This window comes from Cetorhinus maximus, unplaced genomic scaffold (genome assembly GCF_964194155.1).
Source record: "Cetorhinus maximus unplaced genomic scaffold, sCetMax3.hap1.1 HAP1_SCAFFOLD_584, whole genome shotgun sequence".
Taxonomy (NCBI): Eukaryota; Metazoa; Chordata; class Chondrichthyes; order Lamniformes; family Cetorhinidae; genus Cetorhinus; species Cetorhinus maximus.
Window position 1 is genome coordinate 186895 of NW_027596526.1, and position 15881 is coordinate 202775.

The following is a 15881-nucleotide window of genomic DNA, read 5'->3' on the forward strand; positions in this document are numbered from 1 at the left end:
CCATCAGATCAGTGCTGGATCTCTGAAGGAGCACGTTGTCCTATCGAGCTTAAGCTACACTTGTCCACAAACATTCATTCCCTCAACCATCAACACACAGTAGCAACGTGTACCATCTACAAGATGCATTGCAGGAATTCGCCAAGGCTCCTTCGACAGCACCTTCCAAACCCACGACTACTACCATCTAGAAGGACAAGGGCAGCAGATACATGAGAAAACCACCACGTAGAAGTTCCCTTCCAAACCACTCACTATCCTGGCTTGGAAATATATTGCTATTCCTTCACCATAGCTGGGTCAAAATCCTGGAACTCCCTTCCTAACAGCACTATGGGTACACCTTCACCACATGGACTGCAGTGGTTCAAGAAGGTAGCTCACCACCACCACCACCTCCTCCTCCTCCTTCAGGGATGGGCAATAAATGCTGGCCCAGCCAGCGAAGCCCACATCCCATAAATGAATTTTTTAAAAAATGACCTTGTCAATGGAATATCCTGCCCATCCAATGGTATAAAAATTGTTGCAAAAAAATAAATAAATAAAAATAAAAGTGCTTAGCCAAGCAGCCTGGGTCAACTACTAGAAGGAAAGATCAGGGGGTTGACAACTCGCTGTTAATTTCTTGTAACACGTTTGCAACTACCGGCATTATTGCTAATGGGTGTAGGGAATTCTGTGACACCAGTCAGGAGTGTGATGAAATGCTCTCCACTTGGCTGGACGAGTGCAGCTCCAACAACACAAGAAGCTCAACACCTTCTACAACAAGGTAAACTGCGTTCTACCGAGCACTTCAAATGAAGCAGCTCAGGCCTTTTTTTGGCATGATGAATTTGTACTGCATGCGGTAGGTTTCAAATATCCCCATATTCACAAACTAAAGATACTGCAGAGCCTCTACAGGTTAGTGTAGGCAGCAAAAGTGGCCCCTTTAAAATCCCAAAGAATCTGTAAATGACCAATCCTGTTGTAGAGGCACACACAATTTGTCACTGGCACACCTCAGGTAACATTTGGAGCACTCATCTGGAGGTCAGAGCCATGGCAGAGGAGCTAAACTTAGGTCAACCACAAGCCATCCATTGAAATGATTTTGTTTTGAAGATGAGATCAAGAGAAATTTGGAAGGAACACATCATAATTTCCAGCATCCTTCACATTGACCGAAACCTCATGTGTTGTCACGCACAATGTATATTCTGGGTGTAAAAGTCCTTTGGAGGTGCTTTTCTATTTGAGAATGAAACACAACATTGATGGCATTAGTTACGTAGCCTGGACCATAAGTAAGCCAGTGACCTCGTGAGACTGAATGGCCACATCTTGCTACCACTTTGCTGAGGTGACAAATGTGACCAGTTTCCCTGCTCCCCTGTCCCACAGACTCAGGCATTACAGAGATGTCCCAGAGGTCCCCCCCATTTCAGAGTCTGTGCTATAAACGTACTTTGGTCAACACCTTCAAACTGGACAGGTGATAAGCTGCTGGTCTTCATGCAGTAGGTGGCAGAGATGACATATACCCCCTATGTTGAGGTATACAATTCTAATGCACATCTCACCAAGGCCCTTGTGATTTTGTTACCTGTACATTGCATTCTATGCAGGGTAGGGCACGGTGTTGGGACATGTTCACGTCCTATGCTGCCCCTTCTCTTTTGTTGCCCCTCCTTCACCATAAAAAAGGCTTTACAACGATTTGCAATGGCTCTTCTGAAGAAACCATTCATGCACCAAGAGCTGGATGTTTGTTTACAAAGTCTGGAAATTGATTTTTGACACCCTTAAGGGCCATGATTGTAGGTGCCCTGCCAGTGTTGACAGCCAAAATACTAATGGTTTGGAAATCAAGTTGAGCATCTCTGGAAACTGTACCCAAATTGTTTTCACTTCCTAATAAGAGTAGAATATTGGCACCAATTCATTTTAGCTCAATGCAATAGACTGCATTCTTTTAAACAATCCAGAAATCAGATGATGTAATAAAGACATGTACCTTTTTATTATTTAATACCCTCCAGACTTCCCCCAGCTTCTTACTCCCCAACACGTGTCCACTGTACTATCAGAAATCCCCCAAAAGCAAAAGATGTTGAGAGGGGTGCTTTGTTTGCCTATTCAAGTTGATGTTCAGAAAATATAGGGAGATCAATTACACGACAAGGACAGATGAACACTCATTGCTGTCAGTGACAGTCTGCTGAGGGAAAGGGGTCCCACATTTGCTTAAATGAATACAAGAACCACTAAAATCAAATCAAGATTTTAAAGAGAAAATACTTGCATACTCTGATGAAACTTACTACCACAGAGTAGTAGAACAGATTGCAAACATTTAAGGGGAGCCTGAGGGGAATAGAGAAATACAGGCAGGTGGAAACAGTTCAGAGTGGGAGGGAACTCCTGAGGAGTTTAAAATCAGTGAACAGTTTTGCCAAAGGGCCTCCATTTTAGTGTTGACTCTTTACAATAAGTGACAGCACTTAAACAATTCAGCAGTTTGGGGCATCCTTTTATGGGGAGAGCCTGCACAAAAACACAAGCTGTTGATGTTTACACAACTTCTCACCAATGTCCAGAGCATCAGGAAAATATAAATACTCTCTGGAAATGATCAGCAGCTTCTTGAATCAGGGAACTAATTAAATGCTAAATTAATGAGGATTAATGTGATGAATTCTTGCACCAATGCAGATTCCCATTGATTCTTCAGTGTCTAAAATCATACATTAAAAAAGGCAGCTATTCGACCATTGAGGCTGTGCTGGCTCTTTAAAAGATCCAATTGATCCCATTCCTCTGCTCTCCCCCCAACCCCAGCCATTGTTCCTATTCAAGCTGATGTCCAATTCCTTTAGGGAAATCATTGCATGGGCTTCCAGCATCTTTCCAGGCAGTACATTCTACACAATGTCTCACCGCATTGGCCTTGTTTTGTTGCAGCCACATTTGCTTCATCCGGATGGAAAGAGAAGAAAAAGCCTGAATGTCACAAGAAGCTTTGGAAAGAGCGGAGAGAGCCGGACATCGAGTGTTAATGTCAGTGGCCGAGCCCGAGCTCTCCACACAGCCTCATCGGACTAAAGCCCATTCGGCCCGTTTTTCCCTCCCTGAGAGTTTCCCCCCAATGAGAGTTCCCAAAGACATAAATTCCCAAACCCTGCCCGCTGGAGAGACAGGGGCTCCGGCGGCGCCTTAAATACCCATTGTCACGTGATGCCGCTCCGGGGCCCTCTCGCGAGGTTTGAGCCGGGTCACGCGGCCGTTGCCGGGGATCTGGAGGCGGCGGTTGGTTTTGGCGGTAAACTGAATGGCGCGCGCGGCGATGGAGAATCAAACGGGAGAGAAAAGGACCGAGGGCAAAATATAGAAATAGCGGAGGAGCGGAGAGAACTCGGAGGGGGGGGGGGGGGGGGGAGGGGAGAGAACTCGGGGGGGTGGGGGGGGAGGGGAGAGAACTCGGGGGAGTGGGGGGGGAGGGGAGAGAACTCGGGGGGGTGGGGGGGGAGGGGAGAGAACTCGGGGGGGTGGGGGGGGAGGGGAGAGAACTCGGGGGGGTGGGGGGGGAGGGGAGAGAACTCGGGGGGGTGGGGGGGGAGGGGAGAGAACTCGGGGCAGTGGGGGGGGAGGGGAGAGAACTCGGGGCAGTGGGGGGGGAGGGGAGAGAACTCGGGGGAGTGGGGGGGGAGGGGAGAGAACTCGGGGGAGTGGGGGGGGAGGGGAGAGAACTCGGGGCAGTGGGGGGGGAGGGGAGAGAACTCGGGGGGAGGGGGGGGAAGAGAGAGAGAACTCGGGGAGGGGGGGAAGAGTGAGAGAACTCGGGGGGAGGGGGGGAAGAGAGAGAGAACTCGGGGAGGGGGGGAAGAGAGAGAGAACTCGGGGTGGGGGTGGGGGGAGAGAGAGAACTCGGGGTGGGGGTGGGGGGAGAGAGAGAACTCGGGGTGTGGGGGGAAGAGAGCTGGGGGGGGGGAAGAGAGCTGGGGGGGTGAGAGAGGGCTGGGGGGAGCGGAGAGAGAGAGAGCTGGGAGGGAGAGAGAGCTGGGGGGGAGGGAGAAAGCTGGAGAGGAGGGGAGCTGGGGGTGGGGAGAGCTGGTGGGGGAGAAGGGGAGCTCGGGTGGGGGGTACAGCTGGAGGGGGAGGAGGGGAGCTGGGAGGGAGGAGGGGAGCTCGGGGGGGCGTGGCGAAGTGCTGGGGGGGAGGAGGGAGCGGGGGAGGGGAGAGCTCGGGGGAGAGGAGGAGGGGAGGAGGGGGAGCTCAGGGGGTAGGGGGAGGAGGAGAGCTGGGGGGGGAAGGGGAGCTCGGAGGGGGAGAGAGAGCTCTGCGGGGGGAGGAGAGAGAGTGAGCTCGGGGGGAAGGGGGCGGGGGGGTGGAGAGATCGGGGGGTTGTGGGAAGAGGGGAGCTTGTTGGGGGGTGTGGGAGGAGGGGAGCTCGGGTGGAGGGGAGGGGATCTTGGGTGGGGCGGGGGGAAGGGGAGCTCGGGGGGGGTGTGGTTGGCGGGGGGGAGAGAGAGCTCGGCGCGGGGGGGGAGGAGAACTCTGGGGGGTGGAGGGAGAGAGGGAGCGCAGGGGGCTGGGAAGGGGAGCTCGGGGTTGGGGGAAGAGAGCTCGGAGGGGAAGACGGGGGTGTGGTGGGGGGGGAGAGAGAACTCCGGGGCGGGAGACTGGGGGGTGGGGGAGGGGGGGGAGCAAGTTGGTGGGCGGCGGCGGCGGGGAGGGGGCTGGAGTCACAAGCTATTGGGGAATGAAAGGAAAACCGTCATTAGGAAAATTAGAGTTTGTGGGAGCTGGAAAAAGGCTGGGTGGGCGGAAAGAAACGAGTGGAGGAAAATCCGGGTCCAGCTCAGTGTTCAGAAGCTCATCTTGGGGTCAAGATTTCTTGTCAATAAAGGAGCTCAGATTTCGACAGATGCCAGGGATGGAAACAGTGGTCAGGAAACGGAGTTTCTCCCATGACCCAGGACAGTGGCTCCAACAGGGGGACAAACATCGATGGATGTCCCGCTCATTGTTTCTCTGATCACCATCAGAAAGATCCATTATTATTAGTCGGATCTGCAAGGCTTTCGGACAAAGTAAAATCCCATCGATTTGAACAAAATGTCGACGGCCAGTGGATTAATTTAAAAATGAGGAAGTTAGTGGGAAGGTAAGAAGTCAGCCACGTCTATTTTGCCGGGTAGTAGCTGTTGAGCGGGTTCCACGAGAAGCCTGTTAAAGTGGACAGTACGAATAAGCATGTCCGGAGAAAGAGGTCAGCCAAGGCCATTCTCCAATGTCAGCAGCACATTGCATAAAGCAGTTTATCTGTAAAGTGATAGAAGGTAAGAAATAGTTCCAATTTATATCAACCTTACTATAAAGCATTTTGTCTCAATGTGATATGCGATGACACAAAGGCCAACAATTCAAGTATGAACACCGAGCCTGAGGATATCATTGATCCTTTCAGCTTTTCTCTCACTGCCGAGTGACGCAGATTGAAATATATTCATGGGCTGAATCTTCCCCCCTGTCGGGGGTGGGGGGGGGAGTTGTGCAGGGGCCGGCGTGAACCCAATTGACGCCCCCAATCGAGGGCGAGTTGCCATTTTATGTGGGTGGGCCAATTAAGGCCCGGGCAGCGTGATGCTCGCTCGCAATCGCTGAGAGCTACCTGTGTGGTGGGGGGGGGGGATTCCCTGAGCCATTCCCTGAGTGGGTGGGGGGACATTCCCCTTGATCTCTCAAGTGCTCTTCCGTATCATTGATTAGCCTTTTAAACACCGCCTGTAACACGTAATGCTGATTCCTCACCTTTCGTAAGTCACCTTCAAACTTTGTCAGACTTTTGGGAAGGTGGGGAATTGGGGCCTGCTTAGGTTCGTCATAGTGTTCCAGGGTATGGTGGAGTGTGTCGGAGGCGTTGACTGAGACCTGACCCCTTTGTTGGACGTACATTATTCACGCTGTGTCTGATAGTAACTGGGAGCCGGGGTTCCCTTGTATCCTGAGCGGGTGTGATGGTTTCCTCTGTGGGTAATTTCTAATATACAACCCTCCGTTCGGTTGTACCCACATTTGTCCAGCACCACCCCCGTTCCAACTGGATGGGAGCAAATTGAGGCTACCTTTCCTCCTGCACCCGCTCAGTGATACCCTGTGTATGCCCTCATTCTTGCGTATGGCATGCATATCTATGGGGTAGTACCGGAGGGAGTCATTGTCTCGGATTAACCCAATGTTCTCCACTTGGTACTGAGGGTGTGGGCCCGTGTCTGCTGTGACTGAGGGGATTGCCCATACCTATCACGTTCATTTGGTTTGAGGTGCACTTCTGAATCACCGCATACACCCTGGTCACTCCTTTCAATGTACATGCGTCGATGATGCCTGGGTTCTTGGCCATCCCCCACAACCGGGCACTGTTGATCCAGCCCGGTACCTCCCCCCTTTGGATCTGGCCCAGATTGTGTCTTAATTGCCCGATCAGCCACTGGCCGTAAGCTGGCTTTTTTAGGTGCTGCCCTCTTGTCGTTCCTCCCTTTCTGTTAATTGGCTGGTGGCTTTAGCATGGGTCTCTATAACGTGTACGCTTTCCAATACAGATGCCACACTCTTGCCCCCTAGGGCCGCTGCCGTTTCACCACCCCTCGCTACTCTTATGAGCAAGCTGCCTCATGATCCCTTTAAGATTCGTGACCTCGGAGTTGATTCCTTGAATGTCGAGAGAGTTTACCAGGGAAGTCCCTGTGTTCACCCCTGTCAGTACATTGTTAACTAACTGTCGCGGAAATCGGAGTGAACACTCAGACCCAGGAGGTTTGTCTCGGAAGCCTTTATTAATCGTGATATCACGGAGAGCCCAGTAACATACAAGCACACTCTGAGGAAGCATCAGAGCACACACATATTTATAGTAGAGGTTGTACATATCAAAGAGCTTGAAGGTGATAAGACTGTCTAACTTTCAATGATCAATTACATTGAGAATCATTGTCACACAATTAGTCTATTCTAAGTTTATGACTATACAGGATATTAGGGGAAGCTCACGTACTAATAAAAAGTGAGACAGAGAATAGATAACCATGCTTGACCTTATCTTTAGTGCTAGGCAGTGTACACTCTAGAGAACAGATGACCATTGCTTGATCCTGTCTCCTTGTGTTGGGGGCAGACATCCCAGCCCCGTCTTAATGACTCCAGGAAGCCTGCCCATGACACTCCCTTTCTCCCCTCCTGCTCAATTAGCTGGCAGCTGCAGGTGTACCTGCTAGAACAAAAGAGGGAACAGTGCTGTAGTATTCCACGATGGTGCTAACGAGAGAGGGAACAGTGCTGTAGTATTCCACGATGGTGCTAACGAGAGAGGGAACAGTGCTGTAGTATTCCACGATGGTGCTAACGAGAGAGGGAACAGTGCTGTAGTATTCCACGATGGTGCTAACTGTTTAACCCTTAGTTGACCTGTAGATGTATTTTATTCTTCCACACTAACTCTCTCTTCTGGCGGTGGAAAGCAGGATGTCCCCTGAATCTAGTGGCACCCGTGGCGTCGGCCGCCTGATTAATCACAGCCTTACTCAGTAATTTGTATAGTTTTCGTAGAGGTGCTTGGTTACTGCAATACTCAGGCAGTCGCATACCTGCCAGGTTCACAATTACTTGTACAATTTCATGTTTAAAATTATCATACAAGAGTTCACCGTCCGTATACAGTAGCAGTCCATTCTGTGGCCCAGGGGTCATGTCTGGGCAAGATAGTCTCTTTGGTGTCGTCGCGTCCTGTGATAGCGGGGTGGTGTCGGTCCGGGGATCCGCCGTTGCAGTCAACTCTCCGTGTTTGGCCCTCAAGATCCAATGCCAGGTATCTGTCATTCCCAAGTCCTCCTTGTGAAGGTAAATTGCGAAAAATCTCTCACACACTGTATCTGGACCTGTGCCCCCTTCGCACATGTCCAGGGTCCGTCCGAACCATCGCTGATCTGGAAGCATAGTGGACCCTCATTTTTCCATCGGAGTTCCGTTCCCGAATGCGAGCTCTGCCCTAGGCTCTCACCATCGCTCGTTCCAATGGATAGTTGCGTAAGCCCGGTGCCACACTTGAAGAGCATTGACCTTTCCGTTGTGACATTCACACCTTTCACGCAATATCCGTCGCTGACATTCTTGTAGTATAAGCCCATACCGGCCACTGCTTCACGGTTTACATTCTGTATGCCGGTGGCTGCGATAGCCAGGGCCCTGGTAATGATCATGGACACCCAGCTTTTTTCCATCTTGGCGTGGAGGTTACCCAATTATTGTTATTTCTGTAATGAAGCACACTGCTGGTGATCACCAGGGTTTAGGTTGGATATAAGAGGCAGCTTTCTCCTTTACGTCCCTCCTTGTGCACAGCCCACGGTGACCCTGCCCGTAGTTGAGGATTCCCCCTTTTGTCTTTCAGATGGCCAGTCCTCCAGATCGGGAATGAATCCTAAACCACTTGGCTAACACAGTACGGACTGCTCGTTGCCCGTTTTCCCCCCGCTGCCTGGTAATTTAGTCTTTCTTACTTACATCATACCTTTTCAGTTGCGACCAGTGTTTCCACCTAGCTTTTCCCTTCATACCGACGCAGGCACGTGAATAATTCCGTACGGTCCAGTCCATTTTGGGGCAAAACCTGGTTGGCTAGGGGTGATTTGAACAAACACCATGTCTCCGACCTCAGCCGGTGGTGACGGGGGTCCCCCTTTTGTCCTCTCTTCTAAATCCCTGATAGCCTGTTGGTCCTTCACTTCCTGTTGTAATTCCTTTAGCTGTCCATCCAATTGCTTAATATCGTTTTTAATTTTATCTCTGATGGGTCCCATATCCTCACTTCCGGTGGCTCTGCCCTCTGGCAAGCGCATTGCCCTCCCGGTCATCCACTCATAAGGGGTTAAACCAGTTGTCCTGTTGGGGGTAGCCCTCAGTCGCATCAATATGCAGGGGAGCACATCCACCCATCCCCTACTAGTTGCTGTGTTTGCCATTGCAATAGCATTTTTTAACGTGCGGTTCATACATTCTTCCATTCCTGAGCTTTGTGGATGGTAAGGTACGTGAAATTTCTGTTTTACTCCGAGCAGCTCACACGTCCTTTTCATAATACTGTCCGTAAAATGCGCTCCTTGATCCGAATCTATCTGTAAAGGGATTCCCCACCTTGGTACTACTTCAAAAGCGAGGATCTTTGTGGCCGTGGTGGCGTTGCAGTCCCTGGTGGGGAAAGCTCTAGTGAACCTCCAGTGCACCTACACCCCCGTAGTTACAATATGCCTCAAACTTCCAATTGCCATATTCATGGGCACTCTCGCCCTTTTCTTGTTTTACTCCAGTCACTGTATTCCAATTAACTGGGGCTTGCCCTAAGACTTGTGCCATTTCTGCTCTAAAGGCTCGGAAATCAGCTTGCTGCTGTGCCTGGTCTGCAGCGATATCATTACACCAGGTTCCGTCCTGATACGCTCGCCGCAGCCGTCCCCAAAACGCCTCAGGTAGTTTTATCCGGACTAACCCGCGAACGTCCCTGTTATGGAGACGGTGGCATTGCCTTATTTCCCTCAATTTTTGCCAAAACGACTCATTCCGTGTCTAGGTTTTAGTTGGGGTAATTTATTTCCAATAGCTTCATAGTGTCGCTAGGTGACAGGGACACATACGTGGTTCTCAGTTGCGCCAGGAACCCCCCGTTATAGCTCTCTGTCCGTGTATTGGCGCCTGGGCCGGCTGCCCATTTTGTGCCGGTACGGCCGCTTGAGCTGGTCTGCCTGGTTGTCCGGACACCGGGGGCACATGCTCTATCTTAATTGGGGCCACGGGTTATGGGGGTGGTGATTCCCAACCTGCTTCCCGTTGTTCCTCATATCCTGCTGCCTGTTGCACCAGCCCGTTCCAATCTATATTATCTGCGTATTGTGCAGCTACTGGTGGCTGTGGTAAAGCTGCCGAAACTGACATGAGATTTTTTGCCGGTACCAGCTCTTCATTTTGGGATTTGTTGGCCAACATTCGATTGACTCGGCCTTTTGGCTAAGATAAAGTGTAGTCGTGAAGCGATGGCTATAACCAGTCGAGCCCCATATGATGGGGTACGTAACACTGTTCGGGTGACGGTGAAGGGCAGCGAAGGAGGAGCACCCATGGATCGGGCCTTCTTCATCAAGCGGATCCTGTTGAAGGCATGTGGATTTGAAGCGGAGGAGATCTACTCCCTGCAAGACTTCCCAAGCGCTGGACATTTCGATGTGACTTTCAAGCGAGTGGCAGCTTGCGTCACGTTCCTGAAGGTGTTCGAGGAGAACAGAGACCAGCCGGAGATGAAGATCCTGACGGTGGAGCCGCTCTTTGCTCCGCCGTTGCAACGGGACCATGTGGTGACAGTGCGTCTCTGTAACCCCTACGACCCTGTCGCCGACGTGTTCACCTTCCTCGCCAGGTACGTCAACAAAGTTGGGAGCTCCAGCGAGGATAGAGACGCCTTCAGGATTTGGACATGCAAACGCCAGGTTAAGGTCACGCTCAAGACCCCGACGGTAAGGGAACCATCTTCCACCCTCCTTCCAGCTTCGCTATCGGGAGAAGCCATGGCTACTTTGTTTACGCTGGGCAACCCAAACTTTGTTGCTCATGCGGCAAGTCTGGTCATGTGGCGGCCAACTGCATCGGCGCCCTCTGCAAGAACTGCAAACAGGAAGGGCACCAGACAAAGGATTGCAAACAGACTAAGAGCTGCAACCTGTGTGGCGAGGCAGCTCACCTCTACAGGACCTGCCCCAAACGCTGCCTCAATTATGCACAGGCAGCCAAAGCCAAAGAGGGGGAAGCAGCAGAAATGCTTCGAGTCACCACTACCAAGGACACTTGCAACACTCCAACCACCATGGCCCCCAGTGAAAACAAGGGGACAAAGGAGGACACAGGGAGAGACAAGGTGGAGGAAAAGATTGAGGCAGCAGACAACCGATCAACAGCACTGCCCCCTGAACCTCCCACTCCTCAGGAGAGCGAATCAATGGAGGAGGAGGAAGCAGCGGAAAATCAGCAGGGGGAGTGGCAGCTGGTGAAGAGAGCCAAAAGGAAGAAGGGACCAAGCCACTTCCCAGACAAGAGGCAAGAGGCGTCTCCCATCCGACACGGATAACAAGGGCAGCTGCTCTTCGGACGAAGAAGTGCCTGGGCGACACCTGCAGAAGAAGCGGCAAAGCTCTAGGGAGTTGGAGGACGAGACACCTGAGCTCCAGAACATTGGAGACAATGAGGAGACCAGCGCACCCCAACTTTGCCCACAACCCGAAGAGGCCAGCGCATCCCAGCCCCAGGAATCTGGGAGCAGTGAGGCGCTCAGCGCACCCCAGCTCCGGGAAGCCGGGAGTAGCAACGCCCCAGAGAGGGAGAGGATTGGAGAAGCTTCTCCAACAGAGGACATTTCAAATCCCATTCTCTGCTCGAACCCCAGATGCCACCTGAGCAGAACATTGCCAATGGGGATGTTCAGGACAGTTTCCTCAGCCCATCCAAAGTGAGGCAATTTGTAAACACTATGGGTATGCAGGAGCAGACCAAAGGCCTGGGACTCTCAGAGGCAACAGGTTTGGTAAGAGACTAAATGCTTTAAAATGGGTGTAAAGATGGTATCCATAAATGTGCATAGCATTAAATCAACTACGCGATGTGTAGCGACCTTGGATTACCTTGCCAAGGTCAAAGCTGACCTGTTGTTTCTGCAGGAGTGTGCGATACCGCACCTCAGCTACTACAGACAATGGTCACGGTGGTGGTCATACGGGCCATCGATCTGATCGGACGGATACGACTCTCGTTCCTCCGGCCTTGGTATTCTGCTGCGGGGAGGCAACTTCACTGTCTCCGAGGTTAAGGAGGTCATGGGTGGGTGCCTCCTCGTAGCAAAAGTAATGTACAAGAATGCTCCACTCCGGTTAATTAACGTGTATGCCCCGGCACAAAAGACCGCCCGGCTGGCGGTTTTTCAGCAGCTCCCACTGCTGTTGGTGACGTCCAGGCCGGTCATTGTGGGCGGTGACTTCAACTGCAACATCGATGCGGCTGGACGATCCGGCAGGGCCGACAGAAGGTTGGACGCTACGTCCAGACCCCCGATGGAAACAGTTAAGGATGCCAAGCTGCACGACGTCTTCAGCAACCCTGCAGACTGAGCACAGCATAGATACACCCGGTCGCGACCAGACGGGTCCATCCGTTTCAGGATAGACTAACTGTTTGTGTCCCGCGCATTCGCAGTCAGATCCACCGATGTCAAGCCGGTGTTCTCTGACCACTGCCTCCTACTGGTTGACTGTCACTTAGAGGAAGACCAGAGGGTGGGCAGGGGGGCATGGAAGCTAAACGTGCAACTGCTGACCCCAGAGAACATTGAGGAGCTCAAGAGGGATTACAAAGGTTGGAGAACCATGAAACCCCTCTTTGAGTCCCTGACACATTGGTGGGAAGCGATCAAGGGAAACATCAAGAGGTTTTTCATCGTCAAAGGCACCCAGAAAGCTAGAAAGGAACAGAGGGAAATGTCCCGACTCCTGAAATACATGCAGAATCTGCTCCGGCTGCAGTCGGTGGGGGTCGATGTCAAGGAGGAACTCTAAGAGGTGAAGAGCCAGCAAGCCTAGCCCTTTGCCTCCAAGAACATCTTCCATTCCGGAGCGCGCTCCGTGGAGCAGGATGAGACGTGCTCACGTTTCTTCTTCGAAAAGGTACAGAGAGAGAGCTCTGTGATCAGCAGCCTGAAGGAAGAAGACGGCTCAGTAAAGTCAGCGCAGTCCGACATTTTGAGGATCAGCAAATCGTTTTATGCCGGATTGTATGACGTGAAGCCCACGGGCAGCACGGCCTCCCAGTCCTTCTTGTCCTCTATCACGGAGGTCTTAGTCGACAGTACACGGGAGAGGCTTGACAAACCGCGAACTCCTGACGAACTGACTTAGGCCCTTGAGTCCTTCGAGAAGAGTAAATCTCCCCAGAAGCGACGGCTTGCCGGTGGAGTTGTATTCGGCTCTGTGGGACTGGAAGGGCCCAGACCTACTAGAAGTGTACGAGAGTATGCTCCTGGCCGGCAGCATGTCAGAATCCATGAGGAAAGGCATCATCACCCTCATCTACAAGCACAAGGAAGAAAGGGAGGAAATTAGAATTTGGCGACCCATTTCACTGTTGAATGTGGACTATAAGATTCTGTCCAAGGTCATCGCCAATCGGGTCGAATCCGCTCTGGAATTGGTGATACACCATGACCAGACCTGCACTGTGCCAGGCAGGAAGATCTCTGACAGCCTGGCGCTGCTCAGGGATACGATTGCCTATGTGCAGGATAGGGGTGTGGACATTTGCCTCATCAGCCTGGATCAGGAGAAGGCCTTTGACAGAATATCGCACACCTACGTGGTGGATGTGCTTTCCAAAATGGGGTTTGGGGAGGGAATTCGATATTGGATCCAACTGCTCTACACTAACATCAGTAGCGCAGTCTCAATCAATGGGTGGGAAACAGATAGCTTTCCGATTAAATCTGGAGTCAGGCAGGGCTGACCTCTCTCGCCTGTCCTTTTCGTGTGTTGCATAGAACCCTTGGCCGAGTCCATCAGGAAGGATCCGGGCATAAGAGGAGTGACGATCCCAGGCAGTGGAGGCACTCAGGTAAAAGCCTCCCTGTACATGGACGATGTCGTCGTCTTCTGCTCGGATCCGCTGTCGGTGCGCAGACTGATCCACATTTGCGACCAGTTCGAACTGGCCTCGGGAGCCAAGGTAAATCGTGGGAAGAGCGAGGCCATGTTCTTTGGGAACTGGGCTGACCGATCCTTTGTCCCCTTCACTGTCAGGGCTGACGGCCTGAAGGTGCTGGGGATATGGTTCGGAGGGACCAGGGCATGCGTTAGAAACTGGAAGGAGCGAGTGTCTATGGTGAAAAGGAAACTGGGCATGTGGGAGCGACGCTCCCTCTCCATTGCGGGTAAGAACCTGGTCATCAGGTGTGAGGCACTCTCGCTGTTGCTGTACGTGGCGCAGGTCTGGCCCATTCCACACTCCTGCGTGGTGGCGATCACTCGAGCCATCTTCCGCTTTATCTGGAGGTCGAAAATGGATCGTGTCCGCAGAGACGCGATGTACAAGCCTCTAGATAAAGGGGAAAAAAACGTGCCCAACATCGCCCTCATACTGATGGCCACCTTTGTGTGTGGCTGCATCAAGCGGTGCGTAGACCCTCAGTACGCAAACACCAAGTGTCACTACGTGCTGAGGTTCTACCTGTCCCCGGTGTTGCGAAGGATGGGTCTGGCCACGCTGCCGCGGAACGCTCCAAGTAGTTGGACCGTGCCGTACCACCTGTCCCTGGTGGAAAAATTGATGCAGAAAAACACCTTTGACCACAAGTCCATCAGGCAGTGGTCAGCACGTAACGTCTTAGAGGCCCTGAGGGAAAAGGAGAGGGTGGACCCTGTGGGATGGTTCCCCGAGCAGACTGTCAAAGTCAGGAGTCTCACCCCCTTGGCATGTTGCCCTCGAGGTGGCTGTGGTCGGTATGAGACCGTTGTTCACATCCTTGTAGTTGGTGCCTTTGCAAAGAAGATCTGGAGAGAGATGCAGTGGTTGCTGTCGAGGTTCATCCCGAGCAGTTCTGTGACACAGGACTCTGTGCTCTACGGGCTGTTCCCAGCGACACACACCGAGACAAACATCAACTGCAGCTGGAGGATCATCAACTCGGTGAAAGACGCGCTTTGGTCTGCCCGAAACTTGTTGGTCTTCCAGCGCAAAGAGTTGTCCCCGACCGAGTGTTGCGGACTGGCACATTCCAAGGCCGAGGACTACGTGCTGAGGGACGCACTAAAGCTTGGGGCAGCTGCTGCAAAAGCGCAATGGGGAAGGGCCGCTGTCTAAGACCTTTCTACCACAGCGCACCGAGAGACTGGGAACTGTTTAGAGCCCCTCGGGCTGTACAGATCAAAGTGAAAGCCTGTAAATGATTGTAATATTGTTTGTACTGATGCACCTGGTGATACATTTTGTTAAAGTTGAACCGGATTGTACCCTTGTAATGGTGTTTTTGAAATGGTTTGGAATGTGGTTGAAGATATTTTATGAATAAAGTATATTTTTGCAAAAAAAAAAGGTTCTCCCAGGACGATGCTAGCCCATTGCACTTCGGGTGTGCTGACGCCTGCGATGTCCCCAAATGCGGGATACTCGACTGTAAAATTTGTGGTAGTGGGGGACTGCGTTTGCGCTCTCCCCGATTCACAATTCAAAAAATAGATTTCATCATATCTTTCATTTTCTCTTCTATTTCCTGTCAGCAACCTTTTCTGAAAAAAGAAATATATAACCCCCAATGTGTGCTCTTCAAAATCTATACTGGACTGGTTATTTAGCTTTTTCTTTCCTCCTCGCAAATATTATCCAACCCCCATTCTTTTCCTCCCTGTCATTATCAGCCGACAATTATTCCATCTATGCATCATTTTCGCCAGACCGTTTGTTTCGTGGCCGCCAAATTACTCGCGCCATTTTTAACCCCGCGTTTGCCTACTCAAAAATCTCTCTCAAACAACCCCCATCTAACACCCAACCCACCATCACAACAGTCCCCGCACTCCCAGCACCGCCCCACCCCCTATCTATCTGGACGTCTGTATAAATACAAACTCATATCAGCTATTAACTCATATGCATTCACCATTTTAAACATGTAGCAGCGACCCCTCACTATTTCAAACATGAACAAGCACCCTGTCCCCATGTTCATTCAAATTACCCCCCTCCGAAACGAACACCAGCCTCCCACCTCCTCTGTATAATCTCCCCCTTAATCAGCCCCCTGTGTGACTCCTACCTTC

At 51.7% G+C, this 15881-nt stretch overlaps 1 non-coding gene across 1 annotated transcript; it reads left to right on the forward strand.

Annotated features, from left to right (window-relative positions):
- Positions 1–15118: 15118 nt before the first annotated feature.
- Positions 15119–15281, forward strand: LOC144674189 (U1 spliceosomal RNA). The gene has a single exon (XR_013574485.1). It is a non-coding gene; the product is annotated as a U1 spliceosomal RNA (small nuclear RNA).
- The last annotated feature ends 600 nt before the right edge of the window (positions 15282–15881 follow it).